Below are 10821 nucleotides of genomic sequence, written 5' to 3' on the forward strand. Positions count from 1 at the left end.
CAAAGTGAGATTCTCAGGTTGAAGTCTCGGCATAAATGTGTCAAATCTTTAGGATATATAACAATATTTCGCAAAGGAATAAGAGAAAGTAGCAAGAAGAAGGGGGAAAAAAAGAAGCAAAAAGGTCGCAAACTTTTTAATTTAATTAGAAGCAATACTTGTATTAGACAAAAGAGACGCCCAATTTTTCAGTTAATATTAGGTCGTAATATTAGCACATATTGTAAGGTTAATTTGCAAATGATAAAAATTTGGACGATTTTTATTACTAACAAAAAAGTTTCATTTGCAAAATATATGTATGAATATCTTCATAATGTTGGTAAGCTATAAAATGAGATGTCACCAATGTCTCAATTTTGATTCTTAAAAATTCAAAATATCTGTTCAAATCAAAGTGATGAAATCAGTGAACCGCACGATATAATTAAATGTTTGAGATAATTGACTCGTAGTGTTTGGTAATGCGATGCAATGGAAGGGAAGGAGCCTAATTATATGTCTCACTAAAAAGTATTTTAAAAAGACGCCATATGTTCTTTAGACTCAATAAATTGGAATCGTGTTAACCTATGAAATGAGAAATTTTTCGTTCTAAGTTCAACGGATGACCTTAATAACATGTATTCCCTAATAAGTTATGCCTTTTAAGTTCAAGTATCAATTCATTATTTATTCCAATTTTTGTAGTCCAATACTTGGTATTTGATAAAGGTAAAAAAACTGTTAATATCACCCAAATTGTCTAATCACAGAATCCTTCTACTTTAATTTACTGTTGCAATAAGAGAAATAAATGCTCTCAAGGAGCTTGCTATATTAGTTGTCACAAAATTTAAACAAAAATAACAAAAAGAAAAAGTTTTGGTCTCATGTTCGAGTATTTTTACTAGGAACAAGCTTTTTATTAAAACAGTAAACTAAACTATTACATAGAAGGAACTGAACGCAGATTGCAGTTGAGGTATATATATATATATAAACTCGTCGTGACAAATAACAAGTATGGTCCTTCATGTTTGTGGGTAGATTCAAAGTGGTCTCTTAAATGTATATATCAAAGAAGTTTCGATCATTTAATGCTAAAGTCAGTACAAAGTGGCCTCCATCAAATATTTAACAAACTCTAATTATTAGATATAGCGAGAATTGCGAAAGAATAAGGATATAGCATAAACTCACATTTAGAGATGCAATTTTTGTAGTTTATGCTTGGGGGAGAATTTATATGAAAAATATGGTCTCTCTTCTGATGACCCGATAGGTCATCTTATGTTTTAGAACCTAATCCTGCGCTTTGAAACCTTAAATACCTCATTTTTGCCTTCTTCCATTTGCGTGCGCAGTCCGGGTGTTTTTCCGGAAAGCTTTTATGTTAAAAACTAAGAAAATATTAAAATTTTGCCATAAAATTCATTAGAGTTGACTTCAGTCAACGTTTTGAGCAAACGGGTCCGGAATCGTATTTTGACGATCCCGGTGGATCCGTATCGTGATTTGAGACTTGGGCGTATGCCCGAAATCGAATTCGGAAGTCCCTAACTCGAGTTATCGCACTTTATTGAAATTTGAAAGTTAAAGGCTTAACGACTTTGAAATGTTTCACCAATGTTTGACTTTTTGGATACCGAGTTCGTATTTTAGTTTCGGAATTCGGTATAGGTCCAATACTATATTTATGACTTGTCGGTCAAATTTGGTGAGAAACGTAGTTGGTTTGATGTGATTCGGATGTCCGGTTGTTAATATAGCAATTCTAAAGTTTCTTGAAAATTTTATTTGTTTTTGGTGTCCGATTCATAGTTCTAGGTATTATATTGGCGATTTGATCGCACGAGCGAGTTCGTATGATATTTTTAAGCTTGTGTGCATATTTGATTTAGAGTCCCGAGGGCTTAGGTGAGTTTCGGATAGGCTACAGAGTGGTTTAGACTTAGAACTCATCTAGTGTTCTTTAATTTCTAGTACTGGTCTCTGATCTCGCAATTGTTCGCATTTGCAAACATCCCAAATCCTGCCAAGCCCGCATTTGCGAGCAAAATTCTTCGCATTTGCGAAACGTACTTGGGTCAGCATTAATTCGCATTTGCGATCAAGAGGTCGCAATTGCGGGGAGGCCAGAGTTCGCATTTGCGAAGTGGGGCTAGGGTAGGCTTGGTCGCATTTGCGATCAATTTGGTCTCAAATGCGGAAGATCAATGTTCACAATTGCGATCAAGTCATCGCAATTGCGATGAAAGCAGAGATGGGAGGACTTCGCTTTTGCGACTGTTTCTTCGCATTTGCGAACCCCAGGTCGCAAATGCGACATCTACAACTGATCAAAATGGGAGTTAGACGGGATTTTTGTTCATTCTTCAAATTTTCAAAACAAGAAAACCCTAGAAGCGATTTTTCAAAGAACTCTTCTTCCCCAAATCATTGGTAAGTGATTCTAATCCATTTCCTTTCAATCTTTCATTACATTTCATAAGTTTTAACCTAAAATCTAGTGTTTTCATGGTGAAAATTGAGGATTTGGGTAGAATTAGGGATTTTTATAAAATGAGGATTTAGACCTCAAAATTGAGGTCGGATTCCAAAATAAATTACATAACCGGGCTCGGGGGTGAATGGGTAATCAGGTTTTGGTCCAAATTTCAGGATTGGACCAAGCGGGCCCGGGAATTAACTTTTGTTGACTTTTTCAATAATGGCCTAAATTGAATTCTTTGCAATCGTGGGTAGTTCTTAAGGCTTAATTTGAATCGTTTGGTTGGTAATTTGCTAGATTCTATTGGTTCGGTGGCTTGTTTGAAAGGCAAAGTTGTGATTGAGCTTTGAGTAGACTTTTGGAGCGAGGTAAGTATCGTGGTTAACCTTAACTTGAGGGATTATGACTTAATTGTCTATTTGCTACATGTTTAGATGTTGGGTACAACGTATATGTGAGGTGACGAGTACTTATGCGTTGTTGTCGGGTTAAAGCATGCGGGTGGGACTTGTTCCTTGTAGTTTATTGTTTACTTTGATCTCGTTCTCCATGCTTAGACTAGTTACTTACTAAATTGATCGTTCTTATTGTGTTTACGGGCTTTTGTGATAATTGAGTATTAATTTTGAAGTTGAGATTGGTATTGTGGAACCATTGTTGAAATAAGGCTTGTTCTTATTGATTTTATCTCCCTGCCATTACTTGTTTATCGTTATGTGGTAAGGGAGAGTGTTAATGCACGAAGGGTGATGTCATGCCATATTGTGAGTGTTAATGCACGAAGGGTGATGCCGTGCCATATTGTGAGCATTAATGCACGAAGGGTGATGTCGTGCCATATTATGATTATTAATGCACGTAGGGTAATGCCGTACCACATTGTGATTGTTAATGCCCGAAGGGTGATGCCGTGCCATGCTATGAGAGTTAATGCACGAAGGGTGATGCCGTGCAATTTTCTTCATTGTGTTTAATTGTTTCTACTAATTAAAAGCATGTTGACTGTTCTGGTTATCTTTTCCGATGTATCCCTTATATCTTGTGCCCTTTTAACATGTCCCCTTCCCAATAATACATGTTTAACTGTTATTGTTGTTTTCTTGAACATATATTATTATCCGCACATGTTTATTATGTGGGTGTCTTGTCATGGCCTCATCACTACTTCGTCAAGATTAGGCTCGACAATTACGAGTACATGGGGTCGGTTGTACTCATACTATACTCTGCACTTCTTGTGCAAATTTTGGTACCGGTCCTAGCTGATCTTGAGGCTTAGCAGCTTGGACTTGCTTATTGGAGACTCAAGGTAGATCTGCTGGCGTCCGCAGACCTTGGAGTCCCCTTCTATCTCCTCTATTTTATTGTTTCTTTTCATTCAGAACAGTTGAATTTCTTTCAGACTTTGTTTGTAGAAAATCTTAGAAGCTCGTGAGTTGTGACTCCAGATCAGAATTGTATCAGATATTATGGGCTTTATGTTATTCCGCACTCGATTTTATTTTATTTTGGTATAATTGATTGTATCTATTGAATTGAATAATAATTAACTTAAAGGTTCTCTAATGTTGGCTTGCCTATCAAGTGAAATGTTAGGCGCCATCACAGTCCCGAAGGTGGGAATTCTGGGTCGTGACAAGTTGGTATCAGAGCACTAGGTTGCCTAAGTCTCATAATTCACAAGCAAGCTTAGTAGAGTCTGGAGGATCGGAACAGAGACGTCTGTACTTATCTTCCAGAGGTTATGAAGTTTAGGAACAAATTTCACTTCCATTCTTCTCTGTCGTGCGATTGTGTTTTCTCATTACTAATTAAACTTCTCTACTCTTGTTCTCTCGCAGATGGCGAGAACACGTACTGCATCTTCAGTTGAGCAGCAGTCAGAGCCCCCAGTGACAGCTCCTACGAGGGGCAGAGGTCAAGGCCGAGGCCGTGCCAGTGGTCGAGGCAGGGGCAGAGCTCGAGCAACAACACCAGCAGTGGAGCCTCAGGTAGAGTTTGACGAGGAGATTCTAGCGCAGACTGTTCCAGTCGGACCAGCTCAGGTCCTGGAGGGGTTCATCACCACCTAGTGCTTCAGGACGCTTTGGTCCATTTGGTGGGCCTTATGGAGAGTGTGTCCCAGACTGGTACATTTCCTATGGCACCGGCCGTCTCTCATGTAGGAGGAGGAGCACAAACTCTTGCTACTCACACTCCGGAGCAGAGGGATCCCTAGTAATAGACTCCAGCATCTCAGTCAGTCGGAGTAGTTCAGCTGATTGTGGCAGCATAGGCCGGTGATGGGCCAGCTATGTCTTCTGAGGGCTTATTGAGATTGGACAAGTTCACCAAGATCTTTCCAGTTCACTTTAGTGGTGCACCTTTTGAGGACCCATAGGATTATCTTGACCGCTGCCATGAGGTATTACGGAACATGGGTATAGTTGACACCGATTTTGCTGTATTCCAGATGACAAGATCTGCCAAGAGGTGGTGGAGAGATTAAATGTTGACCAGACCAGTTGGGTCGCCTGCTCTTACTTGGGACCAGTTCTCTCAGATATTTCTTGAGAAGTTCCTTCTTGTCACATTGACAGAGGAGTATCGTCGGCAGTTCGAGCGTCTCCAGTAGGGCTATTACTCAGTATGAGGCCCTCTTTGTGGATTTGTCCCATCATGTTATTCTTCTGCTTCCTACTGAGAGAGAGAGAGAGAGGGGGGGTGATAAGGTTTATTGAGGTACTTGATCAGCCTATCAAGTTGTAGATGGCTAAGGAGACATGGAGTGAGATTTCTTTTCAGACGGCTGCCAATGTTTCCAGGCGAGTCGAGATGGTTCTTACACAGGGGGGGGGTCAGGGGTCTAACAAGAGGCCTCGTCATTCCGGTGGGTTTAGCGGCGCCTCACTTGGAGGTAGGGGTACTTTTGGTAGAGGCCATCCTCCCAGGTCGTTTCATTCAGCAATCCAAGCATCAGGTGGACGTGTCCCTCATATGCCTTATTCCGAGCAGCTAGCCTACAGTGCACCACCAGTTCCTATTAGTGCACCTCCGCTCTAGCGTTTTCAGGGTGGTTACTTAGGTCGACAGGGTTAGTTCCAGGGTCAGTAGTCACAGCAGCCAAGGTCCTATTATACTTGTGGTGATCCGAGGCACATTGCTAGATTTTGCCCTCGTGCATCGAGCAATTCACAGCATCAGGGTTCTCGTGCCATGGGCCCGGCACCGGGTGCTTCACCGCCCGCTCATCCAGCTAGAAGTAGGGGTTAGGCAACTAGAGGTGGAGGCCAGCCAGCTAGGGGTCGTCCTAGAGATGTAGTACATAGTGGTGGGCCCCAGCCCCGATGCTATGCTTTTCCAGCCAGGCCTGAGGCCGAGTCATCTGACGTTGTTATCACAGGTACTATTTCAATTTGTAGTAGAGATGCTTCAGTTCTATTTGATCCGGGTCTACTTATTCCTACGTGTCATCCTATTTTGCTTCATATTTGGTTGTGCCTCGTGATTCCTTGAGTGCTCTTGTGTATGTGTCCACGCCTGTGGGAGATGCTATTGTTGTAGATCGTGTTTATAGTTCGTGTGTGGTTACCATTGGTAGTCTTGAGACTAGTGTATATCTTCTACTTCTCGATATGGTAGATTTCGATGTTATCTTGGGTATGGATTGGCTGTCACCTTATCATGCTATATTGGATTGTCACACCAAGATGGTGACCTTAGCCTTGTCAGGGTTGCCTCGATTAGAGTGAAGACGGACTCATGGCCATTCTACTAGTAGGGTTATCTCTTACATGAAGACTCGGCGTATGGTCGAGAAGGGGTGTCTAACTTATTTGGCTTATGTCCGCGATTCTAGTGTAGAGGTTCCTTCCATGGATTCAGTACCTGTTGTTCGTGAGTTTCCTGCAGACCTGCCGGGGATGCCACCCGACAGGGATATTTACTTTTGTATTGATTTGTCTCCGGGCACTCAGCCCATTTCTATTCGGCCATACCATATAGCCCCGCCATAGTTGAAAGAGTTGAATGAGCAGTTGCAAGATTTGCTTGATAAGGGCTTCATTAGACCTAGTGTCTCGCCCTGGGGGTGCACCCGTGTTGTTTGTAAAGAAGAAAGATGGATCGATGAGGATATGCATAGATTAACGGCAATTGAACAAAGTCACTATCAAGAACAAGTATCCATTGTGGAGGATTGATGACTTATTTGATCAGCTTCAGGGTGCCAAGGTATTTTCAAAGATTGATTTAAGGTCTGGCTACCATCAGTTGAGGATTTGGGCATCTGACGTCCCTAAGACAACTTTTCAGACTCGGTATGGGCATTATGCATTTCTAGAGAGGTCATTTGGGCTGACAAATTCCCCAACGGCATTTATGGATTTGATGATCCGGGTGTTCAAGCCCTATCTGGATTCCTTTGTGATTGTGTTTATTGATGATATCTTGATCTACTCTCGCAGTCGAGAGGAGCATGAGCAGCATCTTCGGATTGTACTTCAGACTCTGAAAGACAGCCAGTTATATGCTAAGTTTTTAAAATGTGAGTTTTGGTTGGACTCATTTGCCTTCTCGGGGCACGTTGTATCAGCAGAGGGCATTCAAGTAGATCTTAAGAAGATTGAGGCAGTTCAGAACTGGCCTAAGCCCACTTTAGCCACGGAGATCCGGAGTTTCTAGGGATTAGCAGGTTATTACCGTTGATTCGTGGAAGGGTTTTCATCAATAGCAGCGCCGTTGACTAGGTTGACCCAGAAGGATGCCCCGTTGAGATGGTCAAACGAATGTGAGGCGAGCTTTCAAAAGCACGATATTGCCTTAACTATGGCGCCAGTGTTGGTGTTACCCACAGGTTCAGGATCTTATACGGTATATTGTGATGCATCTCGTATTGGACTTGGTGTGGTATTGATGCAGGATGGCAGGGTGATTGCGTACGCGTCGCGGCAATTAAAGGTTCACGAAAAGAATTACCATGTTCATGACTTAGAGCTGGCAACCATTGTTCATGCACTGAAGATTTGGAGGCACTATCTTTATGGTGTGTCGTCTGAGGTATCCACGGATCATCAGAGCTTGCAGTATTCGTTCAAACAACATGAACTCAATTTGAGGCAGAGGAGGTGGTTGGAGCTATTGAAGGACTATGATATCACCATCTTGTATCATCCTGGGAAGGCCAATGTGGTGGCCGATGCCTTGAGTAGAAAGTCAGCGAGTATAGGCAGCCTTGCGTACTTTCCAATCGGTGAGAGACTGCTTGCATTAGATGTTCAAGCCTTGGCCAATCAGTTCGTGAGATTGGATGTTTCTGAGCCCAATCGTGTTCTAGCTTGTACATCCGCTCGGTATTCCTTGTTTGAGCGCATCAGGGAGCGACAGTATGATGATCCTCATTTACTTGCCCTTAGGGACACGGTGCGGCACAGTGATTCCAAGCAGCCTACGGTAGGAAATGATGGAGATTTGAGGATGTAGGGTCATATTTGCGTGCCTAATGTGGATGGACTTCGTGAGTTGATTCTTGAGGAGGCTCACAATTACCGGTACTCTATTCATCCGGGAGCTGCCAAGATGTATCACGACTTGCGGCAGCATTATTGGTGGAGAATAATGAAGAAGGACATAGTTGCATATGTAGCTCGGTGTCTAAATTGCCAGCAGGTAAAGTGTGAGCATCAGAGACATGGTGGTTTGCTTCAGAAGTTAGAGATTCCTGAGTGGAAGTGGGAGCGTATCACTATGGATTTCATTGTTGGACTGCCACAGACTCAAAGGAAGTTCGATACAGTTTGGGTCATTGTGGACAGAATGACCAAGTCAGCGCACTTCATTCCTGTGTCAGATACCTATTCTTCATAGCGGTTGGCAGAGATTTACATCTGTGAGATCGTCCGTCTTCACAGTGTGCCCGTGTCTATCATTTCTAATCGAGGTACGTAGTACACCTTGCACTTTTGGAGAGCAGTATAGCATGAGTTGGGCATGCGGGTTGAGTTGAGCACAACATTTCATCCTCAGATGGACGGGCAGTCCGAGCGCACTATTTAGATATTGGAGGATATGCTCAACGCTTGTGTTATAGACTTCAGAGGTTCTCGGGATCAGTTCTTGCCGCTCGCGGAGTTTGACTACAACAACAACTACCAGTCGAGCATTCAGATGGCTCCCTATGAGGCATTATACGATAGGCATTTCTGATCACCGGTTGGATGGTTCGATCCGGGGGAGGCTCGGTTGTTAGGTACAGATTTAGTACAAGATGCCTTTGATAAGGTCAAGATTATTCAGGATCGACTTCGCACAGCTTAGTCCAGGAAGAAGAGTTATGCCGACCGTAGAATTCGTGACGTTGCATTTATGGTCGAAGAGAGAGTATTGCTCTGGATATCACCCATGAAGGGTATAATGAGGTTCAGCAAGAAGGGAAAGTTAAGCCCTAGGTATATCGGACCTTTTGAGATTCTTCAAAGAGTGGGTGAGGTGGCTTACAAGCTCGCATTGCCACCCAGCTTATCATCAGTTCATCCGGTATTCCATGTGTCTATACTCGGGAAGTATCACGACGATCCGTCCCAGGTGTTAGATTTTAGCTTTGTCCAATTGGACAAGGATTTGACTTACGAGGAGGAGCCGATGGCTATTCTAGCCCGACAGGCTCGTCAATTGAGTTCGAAGAGTTATCGTTTAGTCTGAGTCCAGTGAAGAGGTCAGCCCATCGAGGCAGCTACTTGGGAGTCCGAGTCGGACATGCGATGTAGATATCCCCACATTTTCACCAGCCCAGGTACTTTTCTATGTCCATTTGAGGGCGAATGATTATTTTAGAGGTGGAGAATGTGATGACCTGATAGGTCATTTTATGTTTTATAAACTAATCATGCGCTTTGAAGCCTTAAATACCTTAATTTAGCCTTCCTCGATTTGCGTGCACATTTCGAGTGTTTTCCGGAAAGTGTTTTTGTTAAAAAACTGAGAAAATATAAAAAATTTGCCTTAAAATCCATTTGTGTAGACTTTGGTCAACGTTTTGAGTAAACAGACGCGGATTTATATTTTAACGATCCCGGTGGGTCCGTATCGTGATTTGGGACTTGAACGTATGCCCGGAATCGAATTCGGAAGTCCTTAGCTCAGGTTATCGCACTCTGTTAAAATTTAAAAGTTAAAGGCTTAATTACTTTGAAATATTTGACCAATATTTGACTTTTTGGATACCGGGTTTGTATTTTGGTTCCAGAACCCGGTATAGGTCCAATACTATATTTATGACTTGTCTGTCAAATTTGGTAAGAAACAAAGTTGGTTTGATGTGATTCGGACGTCCGCTTGTTAATATAGCAATTCTAAAGTTTCTTAAAAATTTCATTTGATTTTGGGGTGTGATTCATAGTTCTAGGTGTTATTTCAGCGATTTGATCGCGTGAGCGAGTTCGTATGATAGTTTTAGACTTGTGTGCATATTTGGTTTAGAGTCCTGAGGGTTCGGGTGAGTTTCGGATAGGCTACGGAGTGGTTTAGACTTAGAACTCAGCTGGTGTCACGCCCCAAAACCGAGGAGCGCGACTGGCGCTCAACCGAGTGAACCCGACGGCGCAAGCCCGTTAGATTCCTTCTACCCAAACTCATTCATAAATAAAGAGAATATATATATTTTCCTTAATTAAACAATAAAGTTGTCATGTCTGCAATTACCAATTTCTTACCATAAGTTTCACCATTTTTAAAGTGTCAAATGGACAAGTAAAACAACCACAACATAGCATAGTTTGCCTTTCCCAGCACCAATGCACAACCTACACTATGTCTACGGAGCCTCTATAGATAAAGAAGAGTACAATGATAATGCCGGCAACAAGGCCCCGGCTATACCTCAAACAGAATACACAAAGTACAAAAGATTCATGACCCCGGAATGAAGTAGGGCTCACCAAGTCAGCTGGGAAGAAGATGCACTGCTATCACTGACCAATATCTCCTGTTGTGGAACCACCTGCATCCATTGAAAGATGCAGTGCCCCCGGCAAAAGGGACGTTAGTACTATCGAATAGCACTAGTATGTATAACTAAACACCCTCTTAATAGAATGACAAATAATACAAAAAAGATTATCATAATATCAAAGGAAGCTTTAATCAACATCAAACCTCAATTTAGGATCAAGACACTGTTCGAATAAATTTTCATATCTCACATTGGGAGATTTTTAGTATCGATATACCATTGTCCACAATACCATTATTCACAATACCATTAATCACAATACCATTATTCACAAAATCATTATTCACAAAACCAGTACCACCGTACTCTTAGCACGGAGTCCGATCACGACCGGTCGGCTAGGCTATCTCATTAGAGACAT

Source organism: Nicotiana tomentosiformis, chromosome 5 (genome assembly GCF_000390325.3).
Source record: "Nicotiana tomentosiformis chromosome 5, ASM39032v3, whole genome shotgun sequence".
NCBI classification, from domain to species: domain Eukaryota; kingdom Viridiplantae; phylum Streptophyta; class Magnoliopsida; order Solanales; family Solanaceae; genus Nicotiana; species Nicotiana tomentosiformis.